The sequence below is a fragment of the Mustela lutreola genome, chromosome 10 (assembly GCF_030435805.1).
Source record: "Mustela lutreola isolate mMusLut2 chromosome 10, mMusLut2.pri, whole genome shotgun sequence".
NCBI lineage: Eukaryota > Metazoa > Chordata > Mammalia > Carnivora > Mustelidae > Mustela > Mustela lutreola.
This window is the reverse complement of record NC_081299.1, coordinates 5,396,553-5,419,903: the sequence shown is the minus strand read 5'-3', so window position 1 is coordinate 5,419,903 and position 23,351 is coordinate 5,396,553. Positions and strand designations below refer to the sequence as shown.

General features: G+C 42.3%; 1 long non-coding RNA gene across 1 annotated transcript; it reads right to left on the bottom strand.

The window, feature by feature from the left end:
* Positions 1–3,096: 3,096 nt before the first annotated feature.
* Positions 3,097–6,117, bottom strand: LOC131810018 (uncharacterized). Its single transcript, XR_009345368.1, has 3 exons — positions 5,867–6,117; positions 4,376–5,642; positions 3,097–3,938 (listed from the first exon to the last, which is right to left on the bottom strand). It is a non-coding gene; the product is annotated as an uncharacterized LOC131810018 (long non-coding RNA).
* Between the last annotated feature and the right edge of the window lie 17,234 nt (positions 6,118–23,351).

Here is a 23,351-nt window from a genome sequence, read left to right as displayed (position 1 = left end):
TTTTAAATAGAATACTGATGTTACTAAAAATGGCGTTTTGATTTTACTTGAGAAAAACACCACGATGTCAGTGTTGTCGTTTTGGTGTAATCCCAGCAAAAATGCATCTCATGAATAAGGTGCCTTTGATCTCTGAGCTGCTCATATACTGAGCCTGGAATAAAAACTGGGGAATGAGACATCGTAATCCACACAAGGATCTGGATGTTTATAGTAGAATTTTCTGTGGTTGTCCTGGTCTTGCTTCTATTTCAAAAAAATTTCCTAAAATGTGCCACTTCCCAAACGGATATTTTTAGGAAGGAGGTCCGTGTAATGTAAAATTCAAATTTCAACGGAAATATGTTATGGATCCAATCATTCCAAGGGCTTTTTGGTTTTGTTGGTTTATTAATTCTAATGGAACCAGACAATACTGGCCCAAGCTTCCTTTTGCAATGTTACACTTAAAAGGAAGGGGCATACCCTTAACCCATAAGGTCTCTAAAAATTTTTAGTATTAACTTTAGCATTTTTCTGGCATACTTAATCAGTTTTAAGAACGTTAAATGGATCCAATACTCAGGGGATGAAAACCTGATGAAACCATCTGAATTAAAAGAGAAACAATGGTGCTAATTCTCATTTTTAGAAACGGACAGAACCTTTAAAAAGATACACTTATCTGTACTTTTTTTTCCTCTCAGAGATATGATCTCATAATTGCATGAAATTGCCTCGGAGATATCAGATGTCCCGTGCCTCTGTCCTTTGTGTTCTTCTGGAGGGATGTTAAAATTCTTCATGCTTTTCTGACATGAAAGGCTCCTCAGCAAAGCTGACAAACCGGATCTTCCGGAACTACACACCGGGAGCGGATTCCAAGATGGCTGAGCCCAGGACTGATGGGTCTTCAGATACAAAAAGAGAGGTCGAGGGAGGAGCACCGAGATGGCTAAATCAGGACATCTGTGCCACCTAAGCACAAGTTCTGAGACAACCACGTATCATTTAGTGCTCTGAAGGCAAGAAGACGGAAGCTTAAAAAAAAAAAAAAAAGTAATTGGCCCTTCCTGTTCTCCTCTCCACTTCCTTCCCTTCCCCCCCCCCCCGCCCCCTTCTCTCCTTCTGCTTTCCTTTTCTTGTTTCTTTCCTCTGCAATTCTGCCCTAAAGTCCCCAAGGGTGGTAGAGCAAGGTTTTTGTCTGTGAGGACTCAGAGCCCAGAAGGGGCAGGCTGGGCGGGCAGAGCAGGGCAGGTATGAGGAGGGGTCCGCATGGGGGAGGGGGGGCGGGCAGAGACTGGTTCCACGCAGGGGCTTGATCAAAGAAGTGTGTATGCTTAGAAGAACAGGAGCTGGGCCTCTCACTGTTGGAGAAAGAAGTTACAAGTGTGGAAAGGGAGAAAACCAGAACGAACCCTGTGGTTTGGGGTCAGAGCTTAAGATACTGGTATAAGGTCAAGGATTTCAGTAAAAATATGGAAACAGATGTGTGTGTGTCGTTATATTTCTAGCTCACTCTGTGAGGGGGCCCTTGGAACAACAAGAGCTCAATAGCAGTGAGCACATCTGATGCCCAGATCTTGGTTCCCAAATACCACTTGCCACGAGAAGCTCCTTGGAGAAGTCGCCGACGCCAGGGCCGGTACGGAGAATGTAGATGACGAGTCTGGAACACCCATCTGTGGGAGAAATAAAATGTGAATGCCGGGAGGGTGACTGGAACATGCAGAAAGGACACAGAGGTCAGCCTGTGGGGGTTGGCCACCTATCAGGGCTACCACACATAGGATGTTTGGGGTATCAAAGAAAAGAGGGGGACAGATTACAACCCAGTGGATAAAGTAGGAAATCATGAGATCATACCGAATCAAGAGTCCAAAGAGAAGTGGGATGTTTCCCAGCACCTCCCTCAAAATACACGTTAATTACAGAGGACAAAAGAGTAACTTCACGGTGAGGAAGACTAGCGGATGCAACCTCGTGAGACGATTGGTCATGGGAGAGGTTGAAACCCTGCCCCCATGGGAGGAGGCCGGGAGAGCGCCCCACCAGCTCCGCCCCACCAGCTCCGAGCTGCTCGAGCTGCTCCTGCTACAAGTGTGCGCTGAAATCCGATCGCGAGGGAGCCTCCGACAAGTGACAACGGAGGGACGCTCTCCAAAGCAACTGTCCCATTCTCTCCACAAATTGCGTGTTCACCAGGGTCAAGGCAAAGGCCGTGTTGGCCATGAACTGGATCTTTTCTCCATGAAGGCCATTCTTGGGACGACTGGCAAAACTTGAGTGGGATCCAAGGATTCAGGGGTATGAGTGGGTCACAGCCAGTCTCCCGAAGCTGATAGTCAGGTGTCCGTGACGCAGGAGAATGTCCTCGTTTGCAGAGAATGCACACTGAAGTCTTGATCTGATGGGCCATCACCTTGGTTCTGGGGGAGAAAAAAAAAGTTTTTTGTCGTGTAATTGCAGCTTTTCTGCAGGTTGGGGGTGGTTAGTAAAAATATAACAAAGAATTAAATAAATAAGTCATCATGTTTTGTTTTGTTTTGTTTTTTAGACGCATGTCTTGAAGAGAATCATTCACAACCTCACAGAAGTCAGCCTTGAAGGAGCCAGACAGTCAGAGGGAGACCTCCCCGGGTCTGGATGAATCATTCCTTCCATTTCCCCTTTCCTGACTCAAAGTCCAGGCAGAAACCCTCAGCAGTTTTTGCCTGACCCTCGACTTTGCCCATCACAGTATTTATCATACTGTAATTGTAACTGCCCGTTTGCCTATAAATTCCACGAGATTAGAGACATTGACTTGCTCACCACTGTATTCCTTAAGATCAGCACAATTTGTAGGTTGTCTAGGAAAACCACATTCTTTCTCTTCTCAATACGTCACTTCTCACCCCAGATGTGGGGAAGGGGCTTCCCACACCAGATAATTCTTCAACCCTCCTGCAGACACTAACTGGGCCTCCTACCATTTCTGACCCTATCAACCCGGAGGGAGCGTCAGATATCATAGGGGAAGAGTTCAGTCCCACAAGACTGAGCCCACGTCACAGGCCAACTGCCTATCCAGGTTCTCCCCTGTACTTCTGAGAGACAGGCCGTAAAGCCTCCTCAGGTTCCATCACACCCTAGACAGCCCACAGAACTCAGGACAACACTCAGTTGGAAGTTTATCATCTAATATTATCTAATAATAATATTATCTAATAGAAGAAACAGATGAAAAGTCAAATGAGGGGGTGTATAGAGCAGAGTGTGGGAAGGATCTCCAGTGCCGCGGCTTGTGTCCCAGGGGCCTATGGAAGTGTTCACCAATCTAGACACTCTCCAAACCCTGTACTTTCAGGAATTTTAGGGAGGCTTCATCCCATTGGCATGATCATCCATTTAACTCCATTTCTAGCCCCTACTCTCAAGAACGGGGCAGGGCAGGGGGCAATGCTGAAAGTTCCCAGCTTCTAAACATGGCTCGGCCTTTTTGGTGACCAGCCGCCATCCAGGAGCCATCCAGGAGTGTCCTCATCAGAACAGAAGACACTCCAATCACCCAGGAAATTACATGGGTTTTAAGAACTCTGTGTCAGGAACTAGGGTCAAAGACCAAATATTAGAACCCAGGGCAGAGATACACAAGTCTGTTTCTTAGTACGTCCCACAGGTATTTTTTCCTTGCTGAACGAAGGGAAGAAGAGTCCCCACGGACCCCCAAGAAGTCTTTCCTGTCGTTTTAGAATATTTTTCATTTGAGAATTAAAAGGCAAAGACCAAGGGATCCAGCTGAATGATCAGCACGTTCCTCAGCGCCGAGGGGCCCTTTGTCTTCCGTCGCGGAACCATTATGAGATTTTACTCTCGGCTCTTGAGTCTTTGCAGAGGAGACCGGGCAAAGCCTGGTGTGAGTCACTTGCCGTAGATCAACGTGACCTTGCTCTCTGGAGGGCTCACCGTGGGGAAACCTAAAAAGGAAGAAAATCAGAGCATCGCCAAAGCTCCTGAGCGGAGTCAAGGGCTCCAGCCCAAGTTCCGGACTCTCAATAAATACGGTTATCAAGGCTGCCAGCCCTCTCTCCTCACCCAAACCACCAAATCGTGGCGGGCCTTCGGAAACATGCAGAATGAGTCTCTTTAAAGAAAAACTCCGCCGAATAACCCAAGGACAGACATTTCTGCCTAAACCTTGAAAATGGCGACAAGCTGCCCACAGGGCAAATCTCCCTGTGTTTTCTCCCTGCAGGTCGGGGAGCCTGGCCGGCCCTCGGAGACAGGGCTGGCTAGTTCTCTTCTGCTCAGCCTCTCCACCCTGAGAGCCTAGGGGTGAAGAGGAAGAGAAGCCGGTGCTCTCCCCACAATAGGGGCAATTGTTCGGAGCTGCCACGGCCAGTGAAATGTTTACCTTTTGTTTCACAACCTCACAGGAAGTGAGGGGCCCAGTCATTCTGATTCTCCTAGTCCCCTCTGGTCCAGAACAAAGGAGGCGGGTTGTTTCTCTGGTTGCCCCAAAAGAAAACGTTAACAGGTAGGAAGTTAGCACTTGGCCGAAGACTCTAGGTCATGGCTTTGGGTTTCAACCCGATTCTCCCGCTATTGCATGAAACGCTTCCCAGGAATGACATCTAAACGAGCCTTGGTCCATGTTCTCCTACTTTGCATGTGCCTCAGGGACCTTGAGAGGGCGGGACTGAGCATTTTAACCATCTTTCTGTTTGGTCTATTGGACGCCATCCATGGTTAAGATCAAAGGTTGGGCAGAGCTCGTGCTCTGAGGGTTTCACAGCGCTCAGCCCTCTACCGCCTTCCAGGCCAGGCTGCCTCCCCGCGTGGCTTCTGGGAGCGTCAGTGTTTCCTTCAAGATGCATTTCCACAATGGTGCAGCCAGAATGGGCATCGGAGATGGGGATGTTGGCACCGGCTCCGCCCCTGAAAGGCAGAGCGAAACATCTCCGGGCTGACCATTGCTCGCACGCAGGTTCAAGTCATACTGCAGAATACCTTTGAGGGCACGCACAACTTTTTCATTGCCTTGAGAGACAGCGAAAGTTATTTCAAAAAAATTAAAAATTCATAATTCTGTCTCAAACGAGATTGTCATAACTAGAAACCTGTGGTTTTCAATACTTTGGTCTATTTCTAGATTCAAATCTCAGTCTCTGAGCTTGGAAGGTTGGAGTCCAGATCCTGTCTCTCTCACTTCCTGGTTGTGCAACCCGGGAGAAATCACTTAACTTCCCTGTGCCTCCGTTTCCACATTTATAAAATGGGGAAGGAGGAATGAGTAGAAGAGTTTCATCCGGTTTTGTGAGGATGAAAAACGTAAGTACATGTTAGGTAGTAACCAGCACGTAGCAAACACCCAAGAAATGCTGATACTCATCCTTATTGTATTGCTCTGGCGTTTTTGAGAATTTTCTGTTTCAGAAAGAATGTGTTTACGTAAAACAGACTGAAACTAAAATGAACAGATCTGCACGCCCAGCAAAGACTCGCACTTTCAAATCTCAAATAGCTTCTTACGAACATGAAAGCTCTGATTTTTCAGATAGTGGAGAATTTACTTTTGCCTTCCTGATGGTGTCTGCCTTGTATTTTTAAGTCTCTTTCCATTGAAAATGAACTCAAACTAGCAAGAAGAGTTAGAGTGTGGGCGGGCCCGAAGAAATACACTGCAGGAAAGACAAGGACAGAGTTGGAATCAGGAGGTAGATGAGACCCATGTCCCCTGAAGGTCCCCTCGCTCTCCTCTGCTGAGGACCGCAGCTGGTGTTACTCGGACTGCCTGGGTCTGATGCCCCTTAAATGTCATCCGTCTGGAGACAGTCCCTCCCGCCCCCGCCCCACCACCACCACATGCAGGAGCCCTGACCAGAGGCAGCTCCCAGGGCCGTACCCTGATGACTCCGGGAACATAGAGAGCATGGGTCTCCTTTCTCTCGGATCCAGCTTGAAGACTCTTGAGGAAGAACTCTGACTGGTGTCCTTTGGGTCATCGAGAACCTACACCAGATCCCAGAGCTGGTCCCTGGGGGAGAGGGGGGTAGACCGAGGAGGGAGATAGAAGGATCAAAATAATGGCAGAGAGGGAGGCGAACACAACCGTCGGATTCTCCTGATTCTCCGAGGACACCAGGCCCCCTTTCGTAAGTGCTTTATGGATCAGAGTGCCTGTGGATTAAATGGACTTTCCAGCTGGAAATCACGTGGTCTACACTGCCGATTCGGCTGTCCCAGGGACACTTTTCATGACCATCCATTCATTCATCATTCACGGAGAGGCTCACAGGATATAACCTTTTGTTCATGCCCACGGGGCCCCAGACGAGCACTGGGCAGAAGAAACACCGACCAAGCCCTGCTCTCCCCAGGGGTGCGTCTCAAGAGCCAGGGAGCCACTAACCCGGTCCTCGGGGAATGACTTCATGACTAAATTGGGAATTGATGAAAGCCAGCCGTGTTTCAGATGCGCCTCGAACTGCCCGAGTTCCGTGGACTTCATGTTTATGTGATTTCCACTATCTAAATCAGTTATAAAGTTGGGTGAAATTTTTTTTTTTTTTTCATCTCGCCCTGCACTTTGACTTCCTCACACTTTCAAGTTCATTTCTGGTCCCTCAGGTCCGTCTGGAAGTTCTAAGAAAGACCTTTTTTAAAGATTTTGCTCAGGGCTGCAAAGGAACGGTTTGTTTTCATTCATCATATACTGACACAGGCTCACCTCCAGGTCTCTGGGGAACCATATGAGGCATTTTCCAGAGTTATTTCCAGAATAAACAAGGCTTGAAAGGCTGGCCTTGCTTAACCACTCTCCACAGCTCTGCTTCTCTACTCCAGGCGGGAGGGGCAACTCCTTGACCTTCTGTAAATATTTCAACGCAACCAATTCTCTAAGGAATTAGAATTTTTTTGTTGTTGTTAACTCTGAAACATCTGCAGTAAAGACACCTTTTTTTAAAATCACTATGTGCATGTTATTCATGGTGAAAAGTTTCAACGCTGTATTTTTATGGCCGTTCACAGAAGAGTTTCACACTCTAAGACCCTCAGGCAAAAAGGGCACAGAAGAGTCTAGATAATCAGAAGGTAGGAGTTGCTTTTATCCATATGTTCCCATACACACGGGAAGAACTCAGACACACTCCGTGTACCTGAGAAACGTTTCTGGCCACTGGTGTGGCCTGCTACATTGGAAACACCTGATACCCTGAAAATGGAACTGATTAATGACACACAAAGATGGCAAGAAGGCAGAATGTCATGTACTAAAAATATGTAAACAGCCCAATTTGTCACTTGCACATATACCCTGGGGATAATCTGTGGCTCGTGCTCAAAATGAGATTCCTAACCCTTCCGCTGGTCCCCAAGCCCCCCACATGCTTGGGAAGGGGTCCTTAAATGGATCATCATGGGATAAGGGAAGCCTGAGGCATCTGGGGTAGAAGTAGTTCCTTGTGTGGCAAAAGGTTGAACTTGAACTTGCTTTTGCCGTCCACCCTCCTCAGTCTAGGGAACATTCGAGGTGTGCAGACCATGTGTCAATGGCGTCAGCCTCATGGTGTCGGTAAGGCTCTGGGTTTGGAGGGGACCTCGGTGAGTTGGAGAGGACATGTCTGCCCCAAAAGACAGTCCTGCTCACCTCCAGACACTTGCTAGCAATGCATCATTTTGGCAGTCCCTTCTGATTTTTATTTTTATTTTTTTATTTTTTATTTTTTTAAAGATTTTATTTATTTGACAGACAGAGATCACAAGTAGGCAGAGAGGCAGGCAGAGAGAGAGAGAGAGAGAAAGGGAAGCAGGCTCCCAGGACGCTGAGATCATGACCTGAGCCGAAGGCAGCGGCTCAACCCACTGAGCCACCCAGGCGCCCCGCCTTCTGATTTTTAAAGAGAAATCAGAAATCTCCAGGTTTTCAATATTGCCAATTAATTAAAATTTAAAAGGCCAGGGAGCCAACACAGAAAGAGTGTGTTGACCAACAGAGTTCTGCTCTTCTCATGAGGACTCCTTAGTTACTTTTCCTGAAATCTCAAATACAAAGTATCTTCCAAGAATGCTTTGGTACCCGGCCTGGGAGTCAGCTGCCTTATCCCCATGGGGCTGGCCATGGAGGAAGCAAAGACACCAGAAGGCACCTGTGGACTAATGTGAACTCTTTGGTCTTCTCCCCTGTTCCTGGAACGCATAGCTCCTCAAACCCATGGAATTTCTTGAGTGATGGGAGTGTCTCGTTATTCATAATGAGTCCCCTTTGATCACACCTGAGTTTACGCTAATGAGGTGGCAGGCTGGGGCCTCTACATGGCTTCTATTGTGCTGGTCCCCAGAACGACCAAGAGATTAGAGGGTTGGAACTTTCAGCCCTATCCACCGACCTCTGGGAAGAAGGAGGAGCTGTGGAGTAAGCACCATAAAACCCTTGAACAAGAGTTGATGTGCTTCCCAATGCATGAGCACTTAGAGTTGCCAAAAGTGTATCTAGAGAGGGCATGGAAGCTCCCAGCAACCCACCACTCCCCCAGACGGTGCTCTATGCCTTTCTTCCATCCCCCTATTCCTAACTTGTGTCCTTTATGTTTAACTGGTAAATGTATGTGCCTCCCTAGGAGTCCTATGAGCCATGTTAGCAAATGATGGACCCTTAGCAAGGGGTCTTGGGAACACCCACTCTAGAGCCAGTCCATGAGAAGTGCAGGTGGCCCAGGACTTGCGACCCGCATCTGGGTGGGGACAGGCTTGGACTAAGCGTTTACCAGCGGGATCTGCACTAATTCAAGGCAAGTTAGTGTCTGAATTTAATTGAACTGTTGAACGCCCAGTTGGTGTCAGAGAATCAGAGAGTTGGTGGTCCGTCTTGGAAAACACCCGAAAGCACCCAAATCTCAAGCTACAGCTTTGGGCTTTTTAAGTCAGTGCATCTGACATCCGGTTTGAAGCTCTTGGGGTCCCTTTCTGTTATACCAAAGCTTCAGCAAGGGGTGTGTGTGTGCGTGGGTGTTTGGTTCTGGTTTTGGTTTTTGTTTTTAAGTAATCATCTTTGCTCACCCTAGAACGTTAAAAAGGCAGCTGATGTAGACATCCAACCATGGCATGGGTGTCTACCTAGACGTGGTCTTCCCCTGGTTTTTGACTAGTCCGTCTTTTCTGTGGAGTCTGGAATCGGGACAATGGCTCACTCAAGTGAATTTGTAGTTGAGTAAGCAGCCTGAGGAGAAGCAAGGAGGAGTATGTAGCCTGAGGGGGAGGACCCCATAACCAAGAATCCCCTACAATCAGGTAGGTCATGAACGAGGCTGGCTGTAATTCCATCATTAAAGAAAGGATGATGTTCATGAACGAGGCTGGCTGTAATTCCATCATTAAAGAAAGGATGATGTCACAGGACAACAAACTGCCCACATTTGGGTTACACGAAAAACATGAAGACACGGCTGTCCCGGGTCCCTATCTGCACCTCTTGCCTTCCTTCTCTTTCCCAGCCTTAGCTCACCCGCCCAGGCCACGCAGCCTTCAGTCAGGCTCTGGGATATGTTACACATGCCGAGGAATGAAGATCGGCTCCCTGAATTACCTCAGGGCCCGGCAGGGGTCTAAAATGTATACCACTATTTACAGTTTCTGTGGGGTTTTTATTTTTAATTTTGTATTTATTTATTTTTAAATGAGTAGACCTTATTTTTTTTGAGCAGTTTTAGGTTTACAGAAGAAATCATGTGAAAGGTCTGGAGTTCCCATGCCCGCCCCCCCCCGGCTCTTCCAATTTACCCTCTTATTAATATCTCTGTTAGTGTGTATTTATTGTAGTTGGTGAGTCAATGCAGACACATTGTTTTTAGCTAAAACCCATTTACATGGGTCAATGCAGACACATTGTTTTTAGCTAAAACCCATTTACATGGGTCACTTCTGGTGTTGTACATACCGTGGGCACATAATGCAAGCACCTCCATTCGGGCATCACACAGAATAGTTTCAGTGCCCTAAAAACGCTTGTACTCCTCTCTTCTGCCCCCAGGATCCTGGCAATCATTGAACTCTGTACAGTCTCCATCGTTTTGCCTTCTCCAGAATGTCATAGAGTTAGAAGTCATCTGGTACATACACTCTTCAGATTGGTCTCCTTCACTTAACAACATGCATTTGAAATTCCTCCTTGTCTTTTGCTGGTTTGATGGCTCATTTCTTTTTTTAAGAAAATTCCATTGTATAAGTATACCAGTTTGTTTATTCATTTGCCCACTGAGGAACGTCTTGGTTGCTTCCAAATTCTGGCAATTACGATGGAGCTACTGTGAGCATCCATGGTGGAATTTTGTGTGGACGTAAGTTTTCAACTCATTTGGGTAGATGCCAAGGAGTATGGGTGCTGGATCATGAGTGAAGAGTATGTTTGGTTTGGGGAAAAAAACTGCCAAAGCGTCATCCAAAGTAGTGGTACCATTTTGCATTCTTTCTGTGCACTTTTAAACTATATGTTTTGGACTTATAAAATATACACATATCTATTTTCTCTGTCCCCCCCCCCATATTCTAATATAGGGGACAGACTGCCTTCCTTCAAAACTTCAATCATTGCAGAGAATTTCATGACATCCCTCTGACGCATCGTCTTTATGGACCATGCCATCTGAGCTCGTCTCCCATTTCAGGAGTAGGGGTGGTGAAGGGATTTCCTCCCGGGCACCACCAGATCCACAAAGCCTCTCCCATCAAGGTTCTCTTTCCTCCCTGCCATGCCCCTCCTCCCACGTGTCTGCCTACATGTGCTCTTCCCCTGGTTTTTAATTATTCCATCTCTCTTCTGCCTTTTCTTCAAACTCTTCCTCTCCGCGGGATCCTAGTTGCCAGCACCCCAGCCTTCTGCATCCTCCAACAAGAAGATGAGGAGCAACAGCCCAACAAGATGTCCTGGGCCCTACACCCTCCTTCATGACCTTCTCCCTCTGACAAGGTCATGTCCTCAAGAGTCATCTGCACATCTCTCTTTGACAACTTCTTCTTAATATTTTTTAACTCTCTCTCCCCTAAAGTCAGGGTGCCTCCTCCCACCTCCAGCCCAAGCTTCTATTCCAGACAGCACCATGGATGAGTTTTTAACAAACATCTAACGACAGAAAGTCCCTCTTATGCAGATTGTTTCAGTAGAAAGAAAGAGAGAGAAAGAGAGAGAGGAGGAAGGAAGGAAGGAAGGAAGGAAGGAAGGAAGGAAGGAAGGAAGGAAGGAAAAGAGAGAAAGAGGAAGAAAGAAGGAAAGAAGGGAACAAGAAAAATTGAGGAAAAAATTGCCCAACTGGTTTAATGAGAAAAATATAACTCTGATTCCCAAACGGCAGACTGGACAAAAACATTAAAAGAAAAAACAAAAACCAGGCCAATTTCACTTATAAACAGAGATGAAAAATTTGGCAGTGATGCTGGATATGCGAATTATAGAAGGAGATTCACTCCCAGTCCGATAAACTGAGAGAATATTCAAATTTTATTTAATTTTAAATAATTTCAATAATAGTTATGCATTAAAACACTGTGTTCCATAAATGTACAGTGGATTAACATCAGAAAATCCACAAATGTGATTCACCACATTGATGATTTAATAGAGAAAAATAATATTATTTTAATAGACACAGAGAAAACTTCAGATAAAGGTCAGCATTTATTTAGTGCAGCTCTACACCAAGAATAAAAAACAAATATTATGCTTAAGATAAAGAATTTTAGATACAAAAAAGGTCAATTGTAAGAGCAACTGTGAAGACAGTTATAAAAGAACAATTGTGAAATACAGACAAGTACACACACACACACACACACACACACACACACACACCCATAATCTCACTGTGGTTGGCAGAATTCTAAGAAGCAGTCCACAAAAGCTCCAGACCCCTGGTGCAGTAGCACCTTCTTCCCTTTATTCAATTAAGCACTAATCTAGGTACTACCCTGCAGAGGATTTGCAGATTAATTAAGGTAGCAAATCAGCCTAAATTATGGAAAAGATTAAGTCAGACCTGATCTCATCACAAAGCCCCTCCCCACCCTTTTAAGTATTCTCTCTTTACTCAATATGGAGCTCAAGAGTCAAGTGCTCTACCCACTGAGACAGCCAGGTGCCCCCCAACCCATGTAAGCCTCTGAAAGCAGTTTTCTCTGGTCACAGAAAAAGAGTGAGTCCAGGATTTGGGGGTTTCATCTCGTGAGTGCTGGCTTGAAGATAAAGCAGACCACATTGGAAGGAACATGGGCAGCTTCTATGTGTTGAGACCAGTCCCCGGCTGACAGCCAGCAAGGAGACAGGACTTCAGTCCTCCAACCCCAGGGCTGAATTTCACCAACAGCAATGAACTTAGAAGCAGATTTTCCTGCTGAACCTCCAAATGACAACGAAACTCAGTCCATACGTTGATTTCAGCCTTGTGATGTTCTGAACAGAAAACTCAGCTACCCCATACCCAACTTCTGACCTACAAAACTGTGAGCTAATAAACAGGTGTTGTTTGAAACTGCTACGTTTGTGCTAATTTGTTACACAGCAATAGAAAACAATTCCTCCATCCACATTTTTTTCTCAGAGCATTAATGCATGCGGTGGATGGGCATATTTTCTTTTTTACAAAATGAAATCTTATTGTATATAGTACTTTATAACCAGTGAATTAAAGATTCAGCTTGCCAGGTTCCAAAAAAACACAATTTGTTGACATTTTCATTGGAATAACAATGAACCAATAAGTCAGATAGAAGACAATTGACAGGTTTAGGAGGTTATGGAAATACGTCAGACAAAGACAAAAACTGTACGGTATCACTTATACAGTGGAACCTACAAAAGCCAAACTCATAGAGACAGATAATGGGGGTTGCCGAGGGATGGGGGGGATGGGAAGGTATTGGTCGAAGAGTACGAACTCCCAGTTAAAAAAGTGAACCAGGTCTGGGGCTCTAACAACAGCATTGTGATTACAGATAACAACACTGGGCAAGACAGGCCGGTAAGTTGCTAAGAGAGGAGATCTTAAATGTTCTTGCCACAAAGAATAAATGGTAATTGTGTGATGTGATGGAAGTGTTTGCTAACACTAAGGTGGTAATCATATTACAAGATGTAAGTGTAGCAAATCAACACTGTTCAGTTTAAAGTTACATAATATCAGAGGTCACTTCTATCTCCACAAAGTTGGGGAGTGTAAAAGAGGTTATGTCTTCAATGAGGTAACTCTCTCATTTACTTAGGTCTTAAATATCTGTCTGGAAAATTTTATAATCTCCTCTCTAAAAGTCTCACTCACTATCATTACACTTATCCCAAAGCACTATTGCAAATGGTATCATTTTTATTATCTATTTTTCACTGATTGTTGTTGGTTTAGCAACACTGTAGAAATGTAATGGATTTTTGTATTTTGATTTTGCAGCAACCTTTCTTTTTTCTTCCCACTAAAGATTAAGTGATTGATTTTAGAGAGAGAAAGAGACAGAGAGAGCATGAGTTGCGGGGGGAGGGGTAGAGGAGAGGATCTTCAAGGACAGTCCCCACTGAGCAGGGGGACCAATGCAGGGCTCTATCTCATGAACCATGAGATCACGACCTAAGCAGAAGCCAAGAATTGGAGGCTTAACCTACTGAGCCACCCAGACACCCCTCCAGCAAGCTTTCCAAACCCTCTATTAATGTATGTGTACACCCTATAGGATTTTTCTAAGAAGCCAAATATACCTCGGGATTTTTCTATAGGATTTTTCTAAGAAGCCAAATACATCTCCAACAGTTTCTGTTTTACTTTTTCCTTTTCAATTCTAACGTTCCTTTTCCTCTTCGTCTTCCCGCGCTGACTAACACCTCCATCACCATGGGGAACGTGGACGAGCAGCGCTAGGACTCGGTGTCTTTGAGTTGTTCTGAATTTTAAAGAGAATGTTTTTAGTGTTCCAACATTAAGTTTGAGGTTTGTTATAGTTTTGTTTGTTTAAACCGTCTTTCTTATGTTAAGGATATTCTCACCTACTTGTAGTCTGCTAACCTTTTTTTGTTTTGTTTTGTTTTTGTTATAGATGAATGTTAAATATTATAATTTGCTTCTCTGCATTGATTGAGGCAATCCATAATTTTCATTCTTTAATCAAACTGAGAGGACAAATTACAATAGATTTTCCCAGACTCGACTTGATCTTCCTCCTACCTTCCTTGATTTTGTTTGTTAATATTTGGTTTAGAATACTTACAGCTATGGTCATGAGAGAAGTTCGTTAGGAATTCTCCTTCCTTGTACGATTCTTGCTGGTTTTGGTGTCATGGTTATACAAATGGATTTGAGTTTCAACCAGTTAGTTAAGATGTGTTCTTTTCATCCCTATTGAAATTGTTTGTGCAATGTTGGAATTATTTCTTCCTTGAATGTTTGATAAAACTTATCTGCAGAATCACCTGGGCTTGACAGTTCCTCAAAAGAAGGTTTTAACTTATGTTTCCCTCTCTTTCTTTCTTTCTCTTATAAGATTTTATTTATTTATTTGTCAGAGAGAGAGAGAGAGTACAAGCAGGGGGAGCAGCAGGCAGAGGAGGAAGTGGGCCCCCTGCTGAGCAAGGAACCCAATGGGGGTCTTGACCCCAGGACCCTGCGATCATGACCTGAGCCTAAGGCAGATGCTTAACCAACTGAGCCACCCAGGCGTCCCAGTTGTGTTTCAATTTCTTTAATGGGTTTACAACCAGTCAGGCTTTCTATTTCTTCCTGAGTCACTGTTGATAAGTTATATCTTCCTAGGAATTGATCAGCTTGTAGTCCTTAAAGATGTTTATAATATCCTTTGCCCCATCTGTACTTATGTGTCCGTCCATATCCATTCTTGGTACTGTTTATTTGCCTTCATCAATTTTATTGGGTTGTGTGCTTGGCACAGGGCATGTACAGTGCTTGGAACAAATAATGAATAATTCTCCTATTATAGCCTGTTATATATATTATGATTAGCTATGTTATATACAATATGGCTAATGTATTATTATATCTTGTACCAGTCATTAAGGTACACTGCTGTTTGGGCAGAAGGTAGGAGGGAGGTAGGGTTGGCACATCTCCCTGGTGATGGTCAAAGCCAATAACCTAAGCCACAAAGGACCGTATCAGTGACCAATTCTTGTCACCTCATGGGCTCAGATCTAATTTCTGGATAAAAGACTAGAAAAATCTTTCATTTTACTACATACCAACTCTGGATCTTAATGATACAATTCCATTTTTTTTTTTTTTACAATGACTGAATAAATGTATTACTAAACACTAAGTATTAGTAAGTAATACTAAGTACTACTTAATCTTAAGAAGATAATCTAAATTATAAAGTCTACATATATTCTATGGCTCTCAAATCTATTTTCATTTTAAATTGGAGAAAATCCCCCCAGAACATTTTCGTCTTCCCTTCCCTGACCTCACACAAAAATGGGTTTTCACTGCTGGGCTAAATAATCCATTTATTAGTCAATTATGGCCTTCCAATCAAAAGGCTTCCCACTGGAAACCAAAATTTAAAAGACAGACTCAACATGCCCAAGAATCTTGGTTCAAGGAATAAGAGAAGGTATACATTTTAAGTAGAAAAGTTCTTTTGGGGTTTGTCCTGAGAGCCAGGAAGACAAGTAATTCATTAAATTTGTTCATTCATTAATTAATTCATCCATCCATTCATTATGTCTTCGTTTAATGGCATGATAATATAATTTGTTTGTCTCCAACATCCCTACAAATGACCCCCAGCATTCTGTTTGACTCAATGACTATGATTTATAGATCTCCTTCCTGGGCTATAATCAACACCTTGAACTGCATCTTCCTCCTAAATATAGTTTAGGTTATATTTCCTTAAACATATGTACTACATACTTATCCACATGGTGCTCATCTACTGTTTGTCCAATCTCTCACGCTTGCCCATGCAACTCATCTCCTCTCCATTACCTTGAAATTTTAAGTAGCTGTGGCCACATGGTGTCTTTGTGCTGTTCCTTTATTTGGTAATCATAATAAGTGTTTATCACATTAGGGTCCTCAATAAACATTGAAATAATAACAGATTCCATCCTTGATAATCACTGACTTCACAAAGTTAACTAGGCATTGGTCTTTGTACCTCAATATATTCTAATACAAACTGTAATTACTTGCTGCTATGATATCTATGTGCCAATGACAGTATGAAATTGAATGGTTTGGAACATGTGTCTTAGCTGCAAGTCAAGCTGTGAATTCAGGCTTATCAAGGTTTTGTCTGTAAAGGCAAATCGTCTGGCACAGGAAGTCAGTGTCCCTGGGGCCTCAGGCAGTGTCCTGATCCTGATCATAGTCTCCTTCCCTTTGACTTACTCTCTTCCGCTAATGAAAGGACTTTCACTTCTCCTTTTGGTCTAATAGAAATTCTCTTTACCTAATCTCTTCCTTCCTTCCTGCTCTTACACTTCATTATTCTGCGATCAGGGTTTTTTTTTTTTTTTTTTTTTAAGATTTTATTTATTTATTCGACAGACAGAGATCACAAGCAGGCAGAGAGGCAGGCAGAGAGAGAGGAGGAAGCAGGCTCCCTGCTGAGCAGAGAGCCTGATGCGGGGCTCGATCCCAGGACTCTGGGATCATGACCTGAGCCGAAGGCAGAGGCTTTAACCCACTGAGCCATCCAGGCGCCCCCTGTGATCAGTTTTAAAACCCATGGGGTGGGGGGTGTTGAGAAAACATGCCCACTGCAAGATGGTAGAGTTTTGATGGTGAAAAGCAGAAATAACAAGAGTGATAGCAGGTACCACAAAGAGTGATGTCAGTGCAGAAACTGGGCCATGTCGGGTGAGAGGGCAATGGGGCAAAGAGGAAGGCTACTACACACTACAGGAGATCACTGCAATGGCTCCTCAAAAATTATATTTGAGAGGATGAACCTTGAGGACATTATGCGAAGCAAAATGAGCCTGTCACAAAAAGAGAAATACTGTATGATTCCACTTCCATCAAGTACCTAGAAGAGCCAAGTTCAAAGAGACAGAAAGTAGAATGGCAATTTCGGGGCGCCTGGGTGGCTCAGTGGGTTAGGCCTCTGCGTTTGGCTCAGGCCATGGGAGCCTGCTTCCCTCTCTCTCTGCCTGCCTCTCTGCCTACTTGTGGTCTCTCTCTGTCAAAGAAATAAATAAAATCTTAAAAAAAAAAAAAAAAAAAGAGTTAGAATGGCAATTTCCGGGGCCAAGGGAAGGGGAGAATGGGAAGATGAGTTTCAGTTTGGCAAGATGAAAAGAGCTCTGGAGATTTGAATTCTTACAGTACATACTCTTTTGTATCTGGCTTCTGTCAGTCAACATGTTTTTAGAATTTATCCCTGTGAATCATCAGTTGGTCCTTTGTATGGCAAAATAATGTTTCATTGCATGGATGTATCATGATTTATTTATCCATTCCCTGTGGATGGACATTTTGGTTGTTTCTAGTTCTTTGGCAATTATGAATAAAGATACTATGAACATTTGTGCTCAAGTTATTATGTAGACATATATTTTCATTTATCTTGGGTAAATTCCTAGCAGTGGAATTGAATCATGTATATAGCTTTATAAGACACCACCAAACTGTTTTTCAAAGTAATTATACCATGTTATATTTCTACCAGAAATGTATGAGAATTCCAGTTGTTCCAAGTTCTTACCAACACTTGGTATTGTCATGTTTTTAAATTTTAGCCATTCAAGTGGGTAAGTGTGGATTTAGTTTGCATTTGCTGATGTTGATGCTCATGTGCTTATTGTATTGTAAATACTGTCTTCCAGTCTGTGACTTGCCTTTTCTTTTCTTAACAGCGTCTTGCCAAGAGCAAAAGTTTTTCACTTTGATGAAGTCCATTTTTCAATTTCTTATGGTTCATAATTTTTGTGTCTTTAGTTTATATTATAAGGTATGATCAATTTCAAGTTAATTTTGTATGGGATATAAGGTAAACATCAAGTTTCCTATTTTTCACGTGGCTATCCAGTTTTTACTACAAATTTGTTGAAGAACCTTTCCTTTCCCCCTGGACACTTTGTCAAAAATCAACTGACTATCTATACATAGATCTATTTCTAGTACCTTCTAAACTGTTTCACTGATCTCTAAGTCTATCTTTATACCAATACTAGACTATGTTGTCATGCACTGAAATAAAGTCCTCAGACACCAATCTGAGCAGCCGTGCAGGGCTACTTCCGGAAGGGAGAGCAGCAGCAGCTGAATTCTGCACATAGGTTTTACTTTGTATTTTATCAGCAAAGCAAGGACAGATGTACCAAAGCATGGGGAAGGAATACAAAGAGATGAAAGTTAAAGACCCAGAAAGCAGGCCTGTATCCTCCACTATGCTCAGGTGCGCAGGGAGTGAGTTACGGAATAAGGTAGGAACAGGATGTTCATGCTAGCAATTGCCTAAGGCAGGAAGGAGAATTGAGGGTTTCTTTCATAGCTCCTTATCTATGTCCCTCCCCAGGAGGTAATGGGATCCTGTTCTTTCCGGGCCATTGCTTTTAACAGCCAGAGAAGAGGAATGTTGCTGCTGCTTCAGCTGCTTCTACAGTCACCCCTTAGGGCTTACGATATACTTTCTAGGAATAACCCCACACACTGTCTTGATTACTGTAGCTGAATAGTAAATGCTGAAATCAGATAATGTGAGTCTTCCAATTTTGTTCTTCATTTTCAAATCACTTTTACTTTTTGTAGGTTCTTTGCCTTTCCATATAAACTTTAGGATCATTTTGCCAATTTCTGCAAAAACACTACTGGAAGTTTATTGGGATCGTATTGAATCTTCAGATCAATTTGAAAATAATTAATATTTTTTTAAAAAATAATTGAGTCTTCCCATCCATGAACATGGCCTATTACTTTGTATCTTTTAAAATTTCTCTCAGCAATATTTTGGAATTTTCTGTGTACAGGTTTTATATATGCTTTGTTAAGTTTATCCCTGAGTACTTTATGATTTTAGAAACCATCGTAAATGGTATTTTTATTTGAATTTTCAGTTGTTCATTGTTAATATATGGAAATTCAATTGATTTTTATATATTGACCCTATATCCTAGAACCTTATTAGACTCAACTATACCTAATAACAATTTTTTTTATATATTGACCCTATATCCTAGAACATTATTAGACTCAACTATACCTAATAACAATTTTTGTTCACAAAAATTATGAACCTTACAGTTTTCTACATATAGATCATGTTGCCCATGGATAAATGTTGTTCTACATCTTTCTGATTTGTATATATTTTATTTCCTTTTTCTTGACTTATTGCACAGATTAGGTCCTCCAGCACAATGTTGAATAGGAAAAATGAAAATGGACATCCTTCTTTGGTTCCTAGTCTTAGGGGAAAAATATTCAGTGTTTTGCCATTAAGGACATTGTCGGTGCTAAGATTGTTGACATCCTTTATCGAGGTGAGATAGGTCTTTTCTATTCCTAACTTGTCAGCAGTTTATAAATAGGCATTTTTCCAACAGTTTTGTTGTTGTTGTTTTGTTTTGCTTATGTGGGAAGGGAGTACATCAGTGGAGATATTGCACAGAAAAGAGTTAACATAGCAGGTCTGAGCCTGCTACACTTTGGAAGTCCTGCTTGCTTTAGCTGCCTTCTAGGGACTTAGATTTCAGGCAGGTTCTCACCATTCCCAGAGCTGGTAAGGTTGGCTTGCTGTGCCTGAACTAGTTGTACAAGCAATGTGATTTATGCTAACCACCTGCATTCTTCCTTGGATCTGGAATCTTGGTATATGCCACATAGTGCTATGTGACCAGCCACCAAGAAAAACCTGGGCAGAGTCTCTAATGTTCTTCCTTGGAGGACAGCAACTCACAGGTGCTGTCATAACGTGTTGCTGGAAGAATTAAGCACAGAGAGGACACCTGGAAGGCTTAAACCTATTATTTCCCAGACTTCATCTCATTGCTGATTTTGCTTTACATCCTGTCCCTGTGATAAATCTCATCCATGAGTATAACTATATGCTGAATACTGTAAGTCCTCAAAAATCACTGAATCTGAAGGTGGGTTGGGGATCACCTATACAAATACATAGTTTTTCTTCTTGGTTCTGTCAATTACATTAATTGAATTTTAAAATTTAGCCAATCTTGAATTCCTGGATATAAAATTAGATTTGATTTGCTAATGTGTTGTTAAGGAATTTGCCTCTTATTAATAAGGATATCGGCCTACAATTTATCTAATTTATAATAATTTTGTCTGGTTCAGGTATCAGAGTAAGTGAGTCTCATGAAATGAGTGGGAAAAATGTTATCTCTCCTATTTTCTGAAAGTTTGTGAGGAATACTATTAATTCTTTATGAAATACGTGGTAGAATTCTTCAATGGAGTCATCTGGGCCTGGTGTCATCTTTGTCAGCTGTTTTTAAATTACAAATTTAATATCTTTAATAGACATAAGCCTATTAAGAGTTTCTACTTCTTCTTGAGTCACTTTCAGTATTTGAATCTTTCAAAGAATTTGTCTCATTCAAGTTGTCGAATTTGTTGGCATTAATTATTCAAAATGTTCCTTCATAATCCTTTTTAATATCTGTAGGGTTTATGGTGATGTCATTCTTCCATTCCTGATATTGATAATTTGTGCTTTCTCTCTGTTCTCCTTGATGTTCTGGCTAGAGTTGTATCACTTTTATTGCTCTTTTTGAAGCCTTGACTCTTGCTTCCATTGATACTTCTCTGTGATTTCTATTTCATTAGTTTCCGCTTTTATTTTTACTTATGCAAATGTTTGGTTTAATTTGCTTTTTTTTTTTCTATTTAGCTTCATAAGTTAAAAACTTAGATTATTCATTTTAGATGCCTTTTCCCCCAATATATGTACTTAATTCTATAAACTTCCCCCTTGAGCTCTGTTTTAGCTAAATGTCACAATTTTTTTTGAAAGATTTTATTTATTTATTTGAAAGACAGAGATCGCGAGTAGGCAGAGAGGCAGGCAGAGAGAGAGAGGAGGAAGCAGGCTCCCTGCTGAGCGGAGAGCCCGATGAGGGACTCGATCCCAGGACCCTGAGATCATGACCTGAGCTGAAGGCAGAAGCTTAACCCACTGAGCCACCCAGGCGTCCGTCACAAATTTTTATATAATGTGTCTCCACCTTCCTTCAGTTCAAAATATTTTCTAATTTCCACTGTAATTTCTTCTTAGACTCATGGGTTATTTAGAAAGGGGTTGTTTATTTTCCTAATTATTTGGAGACGTTATAGAGCTTTTCCTGTCCTTTGTTGTTTAAGTCTTTAATTTTAGCCAAGTCCCAGGTGGCAGGGGATTGGTGATAGTTGGTGGTGTTGCTTGGCTGAAGCTTCTCAGACCCTTAAACTGTTTAATTTACTTAGCCAACAGTTTTTTTTCCCAAGGCACCTGAAGAGGTAAATTTCAGACACATGTTCTGAAATAATGAAATCTTAACGTTGACATTTAGTATTTGATATTGTATACTTTAAGCAAAAAACATTCATGATTTTAAGCAACCATTAATTTTAAGCTAAACACTGAGTTCTTGTACTTTTTTAAACTTCTGAAATTTCACCTATACTTGGATCACTTAATTGGAAACTAAAAAATAAAATGTCTGAATAAGCAGAGCACAGGGGTTTTTAGGGCAGTGAAACCAACCTGGAAGCTACTACACTGGCAGATACATGCCCTTATCCATTCATCAAAACCCATAGAATGTACAATGTCAGGAGTGAACCCTAGTTTAAACTATGGACTTTGGGTCATTATGATGTGTCAGTGTGGGTTCATTGATTGTGACAAAGGTACCACTCTGGTGAGGGACTTTGATAGTGGAGGAGGCTGTGTGCATGTGCTGGGGGACAGGGGGCAGGGGAACTCTGTACTTTCTACTCAGTGTTACTGCGAACCTAAAACTGTTCTAAAGTAAAAATAAATTCTATTTTTTAAAGTAGTATCATAAGGGCACGTATTGCATGGAGCACTGGGTGTGGTGCATAAACAACGAATCTTGGAACACTGAAAAAAAACCAAAATTAAATAAATAAATAGATGAATAAATAAATAAAGTTGTCATAAGGTCTTCTGACAGGCTGAATATTTGATTAATGTTTCATAATTATTTTCACCTTTGTGACCGTTACTAGATTAGATTCTCGAATCCCGTAAGGTTTCAAGTATGACTTTTAAGGATCCCCCTTAAGCTTTAATAAGCTTGACCATTTGACAGAAAAATAACTTAGATTTAGTTGTATTCTTTTAGAAATGAAGCATTTTGAGGACTCGGTCAAGTCCCTGGGATGTGAGTCAGCTATTAAACTAATTATGATCTTAAGGAAAAAGCATCCCTTTTACTACTCACTCATTTGCCTTCCCTGCTGAGTGTATGAGATTAGCATTACATGTGTTCTCGGGTTGCCTCTCCTAGGAGTCCAGTGGAACTTGGTAAATAATATCAGAACTGAGTCATTTATGGTTGAATGACACAGAATGAAAAATAAATGACTTTCAGGCAGTTCCTGTTGCCTAATATGGACTAAGAAGCAGACACTTTAAGTAAAGCGCCCCACCTGTGACCCACTTGAACCTTTCCCTATAAGGATATTGATCGGATTTCCTGATCAAAAGAAGGAATCCAGAAACGCAGTATATGATCTCTCTGGGCCTGAAAGCAGCCACTTTTCTCTTCCCAAAGGCCTCCTCAGTATAAATATGCCACATTTATGTCTTAACTAGCTGAAGGTATTTTGTCTTGTTTTTACAGTTAAAGCTGCCATTCCATCCTAGTGAAAGGTCATATGGCCCAGCAGTGGTCCAGATGGCTCAAGTTTACTGCACTGGAAAGAAGAAACAAGATGGCTGAAAAGAGACTTCCTGTGTAGAACTTAGAAAACCAGGACTGGTATTTCTATAGCGTCTGTTTGTTTCTTTGTTTTTTTTTTCCGATGCAACCTCCATTCTGCAGGGACCCAGAAACCCAGAGCAGTGACAACTCACACAATTTACACCACTAGTCCCCAGCCTCTTACCTGGCAATAAAGTTGATGTTGGCATATAACATCCTCTTTCTCTGCGAGGTAGTAGACATGAGGCTACCTTGATAGCTTTCAGATAACTGAATCAAACTTCAGAAAACCATAAGGAAAAGGGAGCCCTTCTCTCTAAGGAAGTGACAGCAGATTCGTAAACTGAATGATTCATCAACTGCTTTCAAGTTGCAAAACTGATTATGAATCACCAAAGAAAAACTTCAAGTCTCACCAAATCTGAGTTTTCTTTTAAGAATCAACAAATGTATTCTCTGCTCTTCATGAACATATCCTTATTCATCGACCTGAAATAACCTCCTG